Genomic DNA, 14,488 nt, shown 5'->3' on the forward strand with positions numbered 1-14,488 from the left:
ATATTAGGACACGTTGTAAAACTGATCTGAAAGTGCTCATCGCTGAGAAGCAAAAGGTTTTGTGATCATTGACGGATATAAAAGAAATTTATTCTACATTTCCTGGAACACTCTTTTAATCCACGACTACGTTGCTGCTTGTGAACGGACATAATGCTTTCACTTGTTATTATATTTGCAACGACATACGAGCCTTACAGATATCTGTCACTTTGTAAAAAATTGAATGCTGTCATGCCCACGAAAAATGATAGATTATAAATTTGGCACTTACCTGCTTGAATGTTGCCATTGTTGTCGTCTCTGGGTCATAATTGCTGGCACAACTTTGGTAGTTCCAAGACCTTACTTAGAAAGTCCAAGCTGAACTATAAAGCTAGCTCGTGCTCAGAAATACTAGAACTTCCCATAAGTATTGTTTTCCTTCTTCAGTATTCTCCGTAGTAAAGAAGTAGACTTTTTCAAAGTAATAAAAAAAAGCTTTCACAGAAATACAGTTCCCTTCCAATATACATATAAGTGTGTCTATTCCAACCGAACCCAAAGGCTCGCTGAAACATCTCTTCCAGTCAGGTGTGAGATACTACAGTTGTTAGTGAAGAATACAAATGTTTACATAGCTAGCAACCAAAGATTGTAAATTTGTTTGAATGCACGTGAAACACTATATGTAAATCGAAGAGAGATCACTGCTGTCAGCTGCAGCGGGACATTATGCGGAATCAGCGACGACGTACCGGACTGGGATTGGAACCCGGGCCGTCTCGCTGCTGCTGATGTCAGTGTTCTCCTTCAGTTTACATGCACTTAAATTTAGTTCACGCAAGTTTTTAAGAACTGATCACAAAATCTTTTGAATATATTGTTATCAATAACTTTAAAACTTGACATATATTTTTGATTTTAGCTGATTAACTATAAAGTTTTAGAGTTTATACCAAATGCGACCATTAGTTCACAAAGTGTTTCACTTACATGGAAATCGATTTACACAGTTATTATTTTTTATGTATAAACTGATCGAAACCCACCGGTGTCAAAGGTATCCAAATATGCATTAAGCTTGATTACATCACAGACTACAGTAAGGCATTGCTCATCTTTGTTGTTGCATGTATAATCTTCTAGATTATTAGGCCGGTTAGGTCGCGTCACGTTCCTCTGCTGGGATTTTCTTCAGGATCTTCTGGTGCAATTGCTTAGTTGAGTTTGTCAAATACCAGTGTCACGTACAAGTGCGCTTTCCCGCGCTTATTATGAAGAGGTGAGGTTCTTGGATGAAACTTTTCTGTCTACCGTTACTGCCATCTACCGTCGTCAATGGACAAACTGCGAAATAATAGAGCAAGAGACAGGCATTTCTATCAAAATAATATTGTCCTGTCTCAGAGGTGGCTTCCTGGTCGCTGTTTCCATTCCTCGCATACCATGGATGTCGTTTCAATTCTATGATGGCGAGAAGCCACGAAACTAGAAGCCTACAGCCGTCTTCGCTATTGAAATTCCATTCTCAGATATACCAATGCTTCTATGGATTCTCTTCTACAAATCATTATTTATTAGTCCTCAGACGCACATTTTTGAAATAAATTTCTTGGCAGCATTTCCCCTGATGGTCCGCTACCGCCGCTTTGACACTTTGTTTCAGCCGTATATGGTGATTTGCGCTCTTAAATAATTTGCTTTGTTGTTCTTCCAGTTTTGTTATATACACTATATGATCAAAAGTATGCGGAAACTGACATACAACTTCGTGTCGCAATCTATCGGTAATGCTGGAATTAAATGTGGTGTTGGCCCACACTTAGCCTTGATGATAGCCTCCACTCTCGCGGGCATACGTTCAATCAGATGATGGAAGGCTTCTTGAGGAATGGCAGCCCATTCTTCTCGGAATGCTGCACTGAGATGTATCGATGTCGGTCGGTGAGGTGTGGCATGAAATCGGCGTTCCAAAACATCCCAAAAGTCTTTATAGGATTCAGATCAGGACTTTGTGCAGGCCAGTACAATACAGGGATGTTACTGTCGTGTAACCACTCCGCCTCCAGCCGAGCATTATGAACAGGTGCTCGATCGTGTTGAAAGATGCAATCGCCATTCCCGAATTGTTCTTCAACAGTGGGAAGCAAGAAAGTGCTTAGAACATCAATGTAGGCCTGTTCTGTGATAATGCCATTCAAAACAACAAGGGGTGCAAGCCCCCTGCACGAAGACCACGATCACACCATAACACCACCGCCCCCGAAGTTTATTGTTGCCACAATACACGCTGGCAGACGATGTTAACCGGGCATTCGACATACCCACACCCTGACATCGTATCGCCACGTTGTGTACTGTTTTTCCGCTCTCAATCGTCCAATGTCTACGCTCCTTACATCAAGCGAGGCGTCGTTTGGCATTTACCGGTGTGATGTATGGTTTATGAGCAGCCGCTCTACCATGAAATCCAAGTTTTCTCACCTCCCGTCTAACTTTTATAGTGCTTGCAATGGCTTCTGATGCAGTTTGTAATTCCAGTGTGATGGTCTGAGTAGATGTCTGCGTATTACACATTACGACCCTCTTCAACTGTCAGCGGTCTGTGTCAGTTAACAGACGAGGTCGGCCTATACGCTTTTGTGCTGTACGTGTCCCTTCACGTTTTCACTTCACTATCACATCGGAAACAGTGGACCAAGGGATGTTGAGGAGTGTGAAAATCTCGCGTACAGACGTTTGATATAAGTGACCCCTGATCACCTGACCACGTTCGAAGTCCGTGAGTTCCACAGAGCGCCCCATTCTGCTCTCTCACGACGTCTAATGACTACTAAGGTCGCTGATAAGGGGTAGCTGGTAGTAGGTGGTAGCATAATGAATCTAATACGAGAAACGTATGTTTTTGGAGGTGTCCGGATACTTTTGATCACATAGTTTATAGTTCGCAACCGTTTTAATGGAATTTTATTGTAATATCTCGAGCGCTGAGTAGTTTCCACCTGTAGATCTCAGGAAGTGGGCAACTTCACGAGCTCTGCTATTATCCCTCTTTGTCGATCAAAAGCCCACTCAACAAACCACTTGAGTGTTCTCCACAGACCTGTAGCTATCATTGATTAGTAGATCGAGAAAAATTTCTTGTCTGCTCAGTCTTTCTTAAAGCTGTGCAGGCTACTGAGCAAATGTACCCAGCAGATTAGATAACCCGAGATAGTATCCTTCTCCTACAAAGAGAAATAAAGGAGGCGGGACTCTGCTGGCAACACGGACACATTCGGATCAAAGGAAGCGATGCACACAGCTGACAGAGCAGCCAAAGCAATCAGCGACGCAGACTCAAGGTTCAGCCTCAATACGACGCTTTTGCTCATTCTCCGAATGTTATTCTGATGTTTCTGCTAAATCTGAATTTCCGTCTGCAATATTCCCCTCTAGATAACCGGCTTTTGCGAAAATACATGGGACCGTGTTAGTGAGTCTTGAACAGAAAGTAAAATCTGGTACGGCTATCGTTTCCGAAGGAAAATGTAAGACCAGTTAGCGAGAGGGGAGGGAGATTGGGGGGGAGGGAGGTTTGCTACAAGTTAACTCTGAGTACATCTTATTTCACTTACTCCAACTTTCAGTTGCATTTAGTTCATTTATCGGATATTGTTGAGTCATTCAGGTATTGTATCAAAGAAAAGAGGTGCCACAAGACTCAGGACACCAAACAATAAACTTTCAATTCTGCAATCATTCACGTATTGTTCTAGCGGAAGGAAGTACGATGGGATTCGGATACAAAACCATACACTTTACTGCTACCTTTGGAATGAATGGGAAACGGTCGCCAGACCAATTAGGCACTGTCCTCTAGGTAATTAAAATTACGAACAGCAATGAGTAAGTAGTTATCTCAATACGTGCGACAACAGAAGGCTACACACACGTTTTCAGTAACACAACACGTCATGAAATAATAATGAGAAAAATTTACAACACCAGTTATTAAACACAATGAAATGAGTTTCGAATAAATAAATCTGACACTGAACAACTGTTATCTGCCTATTCTTACGCCAAATAGTTGAGAAACTTCACAGCACCATTTACCCACTGTTGCTAACTTGGGAATTAAACACGAAATAAACCTTCTGTTGATTTTAGAATTATTTAAATAAAATAATTATCACTTAATGACAACACAACTTCAATTCCGAATTACGAACGAGGCTAACATACAAAACAGCATCACAAGGTTGCGTAAAATTAACTAGTATCAATAACTGTTTTCTTTTAAATTCCGGGAATTAATTTAGTTTAAAGTAGCAGAATTTATTTTTGATCTGCAGGATTAACTTTGCCTCTAAACAACGTTTATCACTATAATGAAGTTATTGAGACGCAGTAAAAATACTTTTACTTCTGTTTCAAAACAATTTAAAATATGTAAACGAACTGGTTCTGAAATTAATTATGATGTATTTCTTTTTTTTTTTTTTCAAATAAACGACACTCGGATTGTTTCATTAACAGGAATGGGAAGGGGCCTTCTTGGTAATAATTACTTAGGATAGTTATTAGCTTAGATATAGTTTATAATAGAAAAAAATTAAATACTTGCATCCGTATTAAAGTATTACACTTCGACGTCTACCATTTTGTGAACAGTTACGTTTTTCCTGCAAATCAAACTGTTACAAATAAGTACTTGTTACATGCAATTGTCTAACTCTCGCAGTTACATGCTTTATAAGTAATCATTCGTCTTCTACCGACCTACTTATGGTGCAAGTCCAACTTCATTCCAGGTTGTTTCTTCCTGACGATTTTGTCAAACTTGAGGCTATTCTTCATTATGATTGAATTATGATGTGACTATGTATATTGGCCTGAGTGTGGCCTGCATCCAAGTATCTAATTTAGAAATCACTGACCTTTCACAAGTAATCAGAAATTTGGCGATTAAAAATAGGCACACAGATGCAACTGTGAAGACGCACTGAAGCGTTGAAACTGGCAGCGATAAAATAAAATAAAATTGTAAGGACGGCTGTAGGTGTTTTTATTTACTTGTCACGATAGTAAACGGCCGTCGATCCAGAGACCTCCTGCTAAGAGGGTGGACATACAAAAAATTGTGAAGAGTCCGATGCTCGGAATCAGATGCACGTCTCAGCCCGGAAAAACGATTTACATTCTAAATCGGTTCTGTGTCCCACAAAAAGGAATTGGCTTTACAGAAAAGAACGAGGTACACGAACTATGTTTACCTGATCAAAGGATCTGCATAGTAGAAGATTCTCCAGAATCAGGGATAGAACCAACCTGTTTCTTTCTGTTTCATTCTAAAAAGGATAAAATCTATAGTTATGCGAGGAAATGTTGATTCAAGGAGGAGATGTTCCCAACGAAACTAAGAATAAATTAATAAAGTTTTAAATGAAATTAAAAACTAAGGCTCGTCCGTTGAGATGGCATTAAACATGTAAGATTCGATGCATGGTAGGAAAAGATTTTCCACCTAGCAATTTTAAGGTGAACATCGGTTACGCAAGATGCATGTCCTATGCATATAGCTGTCGAGAAGCTACGGCTTCCACCTTACGAACATATTTTCGTTTTTCTGTTATCTAGATTTGGAACCTGAGGTATAATTAAACTTTTAGAACAATATAAGAGAAAAATGTTCTTTGAAAACATGAAGCGATGGATGCTGGGCCGACGTAAGTTGAAGATGGCGACTAATGAGTGGCTTATTAAACAAAAAGAACTATGAAAATGGAAGTGCAAAAGTCAATAACTCACCAATTTCTCTTCATCTTGCTGCTTAACCCTTTGTTTCCTGACGTAAGAAAAAATTTACTTTTTAACAATTTCTTTGCTGAATTTATGCTGTTGTGGCCTCAAATGACGGTAGGATTTTTTGTAAAATTTTATTTTATTTTTCAGAACTTTTTTCTCTCCTGGTACTCAGAAGTACCGTCAGACTCCATGGACAGAAACACAACATGCGCAGAAAAATACTCCAATTTTTATAACTTGTACTTTATTCCACATAAATATTAAATATTTTTACATTATAAAATTAACAGAAATAGGATATTTCTGAATTTTTTTTTTAATTTCGCATAAATTTATTCTAGAGCAACTCCACAATACGTAGTAACTTAGCTATACATTTTTGACAGTATATACATATCACATATTTAGTGATACCTCATGAAATTGTAGGAAACAATTCTTTTTCTCATTGCAGCACAAATACACTTTACATGTACTACATTGTGAATGTGGTCTCGACTGAATTTTATTTTTCGCACACATTTCGCATCGTCCTCTTGTACAACTGAACACTACAAAATGGTTTCCTCAGTTGCCAAGACGTACATCCTTCGGAACAGAAAAGTTATCCTTCCTTCTCTTTGGGAGAGTTATTTCATCTTTACCAGAGTTTCTCTTTTCGAGATTTGGCACTCGCTGTTCATTCATTAGCCCCAGTGCCACAGCACGCCCGAATTCCAGCAGTGGCAGTGCCCCATGTAGATAATTGAAAATGACGTAAGCATTGACAAAAGCATTTTCTATTGCTCCCCAGAAGAGACGTTGCCACCATTTCTTTGACGCTTGTCAAGACCATAAGTTGAACGTAATCTGTATGCATGATCCACACCACCCATGTTTTTATTGTAATCACATACAATAACTGGACGTGGTATAGTCATACTAGTTCCATCTTTCTGTTTTCTTGTCACTGCTCTCTGTTCAGTGCCATGAAAGTTTTACGCAAAATACACTACTTTATTTTCCTTCCATTGAAATACTGTTAGGTCTAAAGATGACTCTCTGTGATTTGATTTAGACATTTCTCTTTAGGTAAATTCCCTGGCAAACCTTTCCTGTTTGTTCTAATTGTTCCACAGGCAAATGTTGCTGCATTGTTGCTGCAATAAAGTGTTCGCACAACCTGACGGTACTAATAAGTCCGCCTTTTTTTCCACTTTATCTCATTCACCTATAACGTAATGCTTCAAACTATTATAAAAAAACAAAGAAGATAAGTACGTACAATGGAAAACTCAACGGAAGTTTCTAGTTGTTCCACAGGCAAATGTTGCTGCATTGTTGCTGCAGTAAAGTGTTCGCACAACCTGACGGTACTAATAAGTCCGCCTTATATTTTCCACTTTATCTCATTCACTTATAACGTAATGCTTCTAACTATTATAAAAAAAAACAAAGAAGGTAAGTACGTACAATGGAAAACTCAACGGAAGTTTCAATAAATTGCGCACAAATTCAGACAATACCATGGAAACAAGCACATACAATCTTCTGTTTTCACACAATTTCAAACAATTTCAAGCTCTGACCGCCAGAGAGATCTATGTATTGCACAATAACATCTGTGAAACAGGAGAGCAGAGTTATTGTTACGTACAGACAGGCTCTCAGATCACGAAACTGCACCACGAGAAAATAATGAGTGTCAAAACTTACTGGTACTTTTAAGTACCGTCAGGCAACAAAGGGTTAAAACATAGAGCCGTTAAGATGTACCTGGTCAGAGTACCATAGAACATGGGACGTTATGTCACCATGAATTATATAGTCTACGCTGGGATGATATTGCCTAACTACTATGGCTAGGAATTAAGAGACAAAGATTGCTCCGTCACACATGCTGACTTAGTGCTTTTAATCTGTTCTCTGATAAGGGATCTCTATTTGACATGTGAATTGTCTATGTCAATTACTAGTGTGCATACAGGTTTCACCTTGACGTTGACGCCCATCCATTCTATGAATAAGAAATGGCGTTTTCGCCACAGACTCACTAACAGTTCAATGGTTTCAGTTTTGCAATATTATTGCGTTTCCCACAAGAACACTATCACACTGAATAAATCACTATTACACTCCAGGTAATTAATTTCATTTACTTGTGTTACTGGTAGTCTTTAAAGTGAGTCGTCAGAAAGCAACGAGATCAAATTTACAGCTAATATCATCCCAGGAAGACGTAAAAGGTGAATGAGCAAATTATGTGGCGTTGATAGTCTGTCCTTAGGTAGATGTGTGGAGGGGATGAGACACAGAACTTAAGTGTTCGTTGTGGAACTAAGCTGTGTTTTGGCTATTCTTGATGTGATATATTCAGCGGCAGTAATTATTTGGTGGATTACGGCATAAAGCACGTTTGAAACGCCGATTCTTCTATTGTCACAGTTGCGGTTTTGATGGAGTGATCTTAATACAAGCAACATTGTGCTTGAAGAACGCATATTTTTGGAAACATCTTAGCTCATAGTCTACGATTACACGGAGCACATACATAAAGTTGGCTGTCACTGATTTCACTATATGACAAAATATGTTGAACATCCTGCGAATGCAGAACAGGGCCAAAATAAATATAAAGGTGTTAGAAGAAAATTTCACGTATTTTTAGAGGTAGTGGTATAGATCAAAACAAGGAAAAAGTGTTAGCCGAACACGTGCGCTGAGACACATACCTTAAGAGCTACGAGAACTTGTTCCTCCACACTAATGTGAAAAAATCTGTTCTATTGGGAGCTCTATTTTATGACGAACGCCCTGCAGAATGTAGTGAACAAATGAATAAACAAAAGAGAATACATTGTTTTGTTATGGTGGGACAGCAGATCTGTTCTTGTAAACTGCTTGCTGTTATATTCGACCTGCACTTTTGAGCCTTCGCTACAGGAAGTTCATTCATAGGCATTCTTCTGTCCGATGCCTTATGGAATCACACAATCTATGAAAAACTACAGGTTAGTTATGGATATGCGTTGGTGATGTGTTCCTGCAGTGTTTGTAGGGAACATCGTTAATGAAGCTTGCAAACATCACATATTTAAAGCGTTACCATAACCAAAAATTGGAATGATTAAGATGGATGAACAAGCTGCCCAATGTGCTGACCCTCCTCGAGCGACCCATTGACCATTAAATGTCTGTGAAATTTTCACGGACATTTCGGAGAAAATGGCCTGGCGCTCCTTCATGAATGTTGCTGGGGTGGTACCTCCACTAGCAGGACAGACGAGTGACATCAGCTGACGATACGTTGCACCTATAAAACTGTCTGTAGAATGTAAGGTCGTATTAGTCTGCCGTCAATAATTTTTGCCCGTACATTAACAGAAAATAGGCGCTGATGCCTTGCCTCCTCAAAAGTATGTTGTTTTGCATAAGCCCACAAGTGTCGGTCATGAAAATTGATAATCCTATCTCGTGTGAAACCAGCCTCATCTGTGAACAGTGGCCTTGTTGTGAAAAGTGGATCCACCACATCTTTGCAGCAGCCATTCACAGAAATGCATTGTGGAAGGCTGATCTTAAGGACAAATGGCTTCGACTCGCTGTACACGATAGGGGTAGAGCAACTGTAGTTGTAGAATCGCCCACCCTAAATGACTACTCCGATGGATGTTGGAATTCTACGCACATTAATGCCACCATCTTCTTCCACTCGTTGCAAACTCCACAACAGAAGAAGAAATGGTGGGAGATCTGTGGGAGATCTGCGACGATCTGCCATTGTTGCAGCTACGAAGTCAAGAGTCTGCTACTCAACGGAAAAAGAGACTGAATAATTGAGCAGATGGTACTCTACATTTTGATTATTTTCCAGCATTCGAAACAAGGTCTCGACTGTTGCTTCAGTTCAATCCTCTTCTAGAGGAGCGAGATTCGTTGAAGTGACACATACACGTTGCAATTACAGTTGTTTCTTGCGTCAATTAAGCTAAATACGGACTCTGAGAGTAACATCTACGAAACATGAGAACAGTAGTGTATTGAGGAGCAAGGAAGGTAAACGACACAGTCCCACGAGACGGGTAATTCATAGGCAGTCTCTTGATGAGCAGCAGGTACTCTGGCGACACGGTCCTATGAGGCTGAGAGCTCGCAGGCAGTCTGCTGGTAACGACACGGTCCCACAAGGTGATCAGCACGAGTGCAATAACAACAAACATGGCTAAACGGTGCCCTCGGAGTGGCTGGTGGAAGCGCAGGGTCGTACATGGCTCAGGACTAGGGCGACACGGCACTTCGGCGGGCAGTGAAGTTGCAGCAAACAGGCGGTGTCCGTAGCGCAGACTTGAGGCGGCTGTAGGTTATAAGGAACTCGGGACGTAACTGGCTCTACGTTGGCGGCAGGATACATGTGTGGTATCACATGAGCATGTGACCGGTGTGGGATACGACTTGCACAACCCGGACGCTACGGTGACTGCTGTTAGCTTCATTGCACACAGTACGTTGCATCTCGTGTTTTCAAACAACCTTCTTAGTCAGGCAGGGGCCGCACTTGGCCTGAAAAATATAAACGCAAATCTGGTGGCCGAAATATGCAGAGGTCAGCTCTACATGGACAACAGCTTCAGTTATCCGGACCGTAACAATGATCTTTGCCGTTTTCCGCGTGGAATCATAGGTTTCCATTATGCTGGTAAATGCAAAGATAAATCTTCAATGTAAGAGCATTTCACAAACTACCAAAACACCACCTGGTTCCACCAGAACTAACGTATGTTCTACACTTATCCAGAACTGTCAATACCGTTTACACGAACACCTCTAAGTAATGGTTACAGCATAATGTATCCAGTGGAATGGTAAATGACAGAGGAATCCATGAATAATTATAGAGGAATCCATGGATAGTAGCAGAGGAACGTATCGTATTTGGTTTACTACATTCTGTAGGTTGTTCGTAAAAACAAGGAGCTTACATTTAAAAAAATATATTCCACAGTAGCGAAGATGAAGAATTGGTCGTAGTAACGCGTGTTAAATTCACACAGGTGCTTTCGGCAACACAACCTTGGTTCGCTGCCAGGCCACTTGGAGCGCTGTAAGTTTATACCAGTCTCCTCGCTTTCTTTTTGGCTGATTTTTTAGCTTCCCCGTTTGTTTTTGTTGTGTAGTTAACATAAGTTGGTTACACTACATTGTGCTTGAGACTAAGACTTCTCGTGTGTTGCACTCTAAATACGTCGCTCGTATTCTTATTCCCCTCTGTTCGCTTCTGTAATATTGGGTTGGTTATATGATCCCATGTTTTTTTCTTTCATATAAAACAGAAGCTACATTCGTTGCATTGTCTTCTGTTACTTACGTGTATATGTAATTGCGTAGGCTTTCGCGGCCAGAGTCCATTAACATAAAAGTTTTCTGAGTATCGTACCATTTCATAAAGCAAAAATCTATACTGGAAAAACCAATATCTCGGCCAGGGTTACAGTTGCCTTCTTCTGGATCTGTGTAGGATTTCGTAGATGTTACAGGAGCAGGCACTCATGGTCTAGGGGTCAGTCTGGCTTTAGCTGCCACCCAGAATCGACGTGCCGTACTTTCGCCTTCGGAGCCTGTGAGCTCATGTTTGCTTACATTTCGATTTAGTCTACACACAGGCCTCGAGCACTGAGATCATGGAAAATAAGATCAGGAAATCGACATTGCGTTCAAATTTTGCCCGGAATATGTACGACCGAAAGCCTTAGATCCGAAATGTTTCCTATGTGAGGGGGAACTTCTGGGTATTTGTGTCTCAAATCCCAGGGAAACCGTTTACGTAAAAATGGTCAATGAGGATGCGTACGAGCACATTTTGAACCCAACAAAACAAGGATGCCGTTTCCGTCACGCTGACGTTGACGTCGGCGTGGTCAAAGTAGTACATACGGGATTAGGCGTTAGAGTACTGGCCTGTTCGAACTGCCATTCGAGGTACCTGTAGAGGACGTCATAGAGGCTTTGTGGCCTTACTGTGATGTTTGTGATCATAAGGAAGTACGCTGGACCCACTTCCGCACATACCCTGTTCTTAACGGGGTGCGTCAGATCACAATTTCTCAGCGCAGCCATGTTCCGTCTTATCTGACCATCAGCGGCTGTCGGGCCATAATCATGTACGACGGACAGCCGCACACTTTTTCTGGGTGTGAAAAAGAGCGCCACATCAGATTTGAATGTCTGCGGAGGTGGATAACGCAGCTACCAACTGAAGGAGTGGTACTTCCCTCATCGTCAACGGTACTTCCGATTACATATGCGATGGCGCTCAATTCGCCGCGGGCCAACCGGCTGCTCTCGGAATCACGTGAACATGTGATGGATAGTGTTCCGATCCATCCAGAAACGGTTGCGGAAGAAATGACTGATGACGTGACTTCTGCGACGTCCTCAGGTCCGGTGATTGAACTGGCTGGGCCTGTGGCCGACGTTGGTTTCGAATGTGACATCTTGTGCCACTCTCTGGTCGTCCCGGCGGCAGCATTTTTGCCTGACCGGCGCGATTCCCTCCCGTCTTCGGGAACGGAAGGACGATTGCGCAAACAACGCTACACTAAACGACGCAAAAGGAGGCGCTGTACGACATCGGAACGGGACTCTTCATCCTGTCCAAATGATACACTACCTGTTGAGGAAATCAACGTGGCAGCGTCTGTCAACATGGACGACGGCGACGTCGATGCGCCTGTAGAACGGCGGCCCTCAGTGGCTCTCGCATCGACTGAACGGAATGCTCCAGCTTCTGAAGCCCCTACCGAAGAAGGTGTGGTGTCACCGACAGACACCACACTTGCTAGGTGGTAGCCTTTAAATCGGCCGCGGTCCGTTAGTATACGTCGGACCCGCGTGTCGGTACTATCTGTGATTGCAGACCGAGCGCCGCCACACAGCAGGTCTAGAGAGACTTCCTAGCACTCGCCCCAGTTGTACAACCGACTTTGCTAGCGACGGTTCACTGACACAATACGCTCTCATTTGCCGAGACGATAGTTTAACGTAGCCTTCAGCTACATCATTTGATACGACCTAGCAAGGTGCCATTATCAGTTACTATTGATATTGTGAATCATGTACCGTCCACACCGACGTTCACCATTAATGGATTAAAGTTAAGTATTCCACCAGCTACGTCCTTTTTTCTAAATTCTAATTTCCTTGTCCTGTTCCAGAACTCACGCCAGCCTGCGTGAGCTAAAACGCGTGCCTTTCGGTCTCCTCTAGTAACACGGTGTTGGCTCTCCTGCCAACCAAACCAGAAGGAACGATATCAGGAAATCTGGCAGTGTCGGCAGCAGTTGAACATATGGATACCACACGAGTGGAAGGAGGATTTTGAAGAAACAGAATATCCTGTAGAGTTTCCCCCATTTGGGGAGGCGACCTGCTGATGTCAACTTCCTCCCCATGCGAAGTGCGAAGTGCCCCCGCATCTTCACAGCAGCCACCTGCGGCCACCCGTACGGCACAGCTCAACGAATACCGTATCCCTACATCGAATGTCAACGGCGTCTACCCGCTGGTCAAGATCCATCTTCTGACAGAAATCATATGGGCTTCGGAACTAGACATTGCACCGTTACAGAAGTTGCACTTAGCAGCACTACACCGGACAGCTGACTACAACTTCTATGCCTCTCCTGGAGTGGCGGTCTGTGTAAGTAAAGGCATCTTGATTGAAAATGTCATGTATGTCTCGTCTGCCACGGGTAAGGCTTTTACTGTTCACTCCACACACGTCATTAATGTCCATTGGACTTCCGGTACTGGACGTTAGAGTGAAAGTGCACAATTTTATGCTGAGGAGATCGCCCCATTTTTCTTAGATAGACATGAACAACTCCCGTTAGGATAGCGCACTCGCAAGGAAAGATCAATACCCGAATTTTACACCGCGCTAGGAGCTACGTCTCATTGTTAGTGATCTAGCCTTGTGGGCGTTCCTAAGAGGTACTTTTTGTGACCTCATGTCTACACGATGGACGGGGATGTATAATGAACTGATCTCATCTGCAGCTGCGAATCCACCAGCTTTTGTCGAGAGTATTATCGTTTCCGTTATAAACCGAAGCCTGGAATTACTATAGGCCACCACCGCCTTACCACCTTATTAAATAATGATAACAAGACTCTTACGCGGTTGCGGCGCGCTGCAGACCTCTCTTCATTTCACGTGTCTTCACCACCGTGCAAACTACGCCAGGTGGCACAGTTACCGTCCAGACAGCAGCTGGAGACTGTCGTGATGTGATTGAGGACATCGTGCGGCAGTTGCTGCCGTAGATCTTGACAGCGCGTCTGACAGTGTGCGCCATGTCTTTCTGTATTCGTTCGTAGAACGAATGGCCCTTCCTAAACGTTGCATCAGACTTCTTCGGCGGCCCTTTAGCAGCTCACGTTCGTTGGCCCAATCAATGGGCGTATGGCCGTTCCCCCATACACTGCCGCTGGAGCCTCTCGTAAGTCCGCTGACGATGCAGTTGTCTGGACTCTCCTTACTCCGTTACACCTTCCGACGTCGTGCGTACGCAGATACCTCCCGCTGCCAGTTCGTTCTCGGGAGCAGGTCGCACGGTTCCTCGACATCCCCACGGCTCATGGGAGAGTGGCTAGAGGTGCGATGAATTTGCGCACATCCAAGGCGTTGTTAATTGGCCGCAGGCTACAACCTGAAGATATGTGTCCAATATCTCCACTG

The sequence above is a fragment of the Schistocerca nitens genome, chromosome 1 (assembly GCF_023898315.1).
Source record: "Schistocerca nitens isolate TAMUIC-IGC-003100 chromosome 1, iqSchNite1.1, whole genome shotgun sequence".
NCBI lineage: Eukaryota > Metazoa > Arthropoda > Insecta > Orthoptera > Acrididae > Schistocerca > Schistocerca nitens.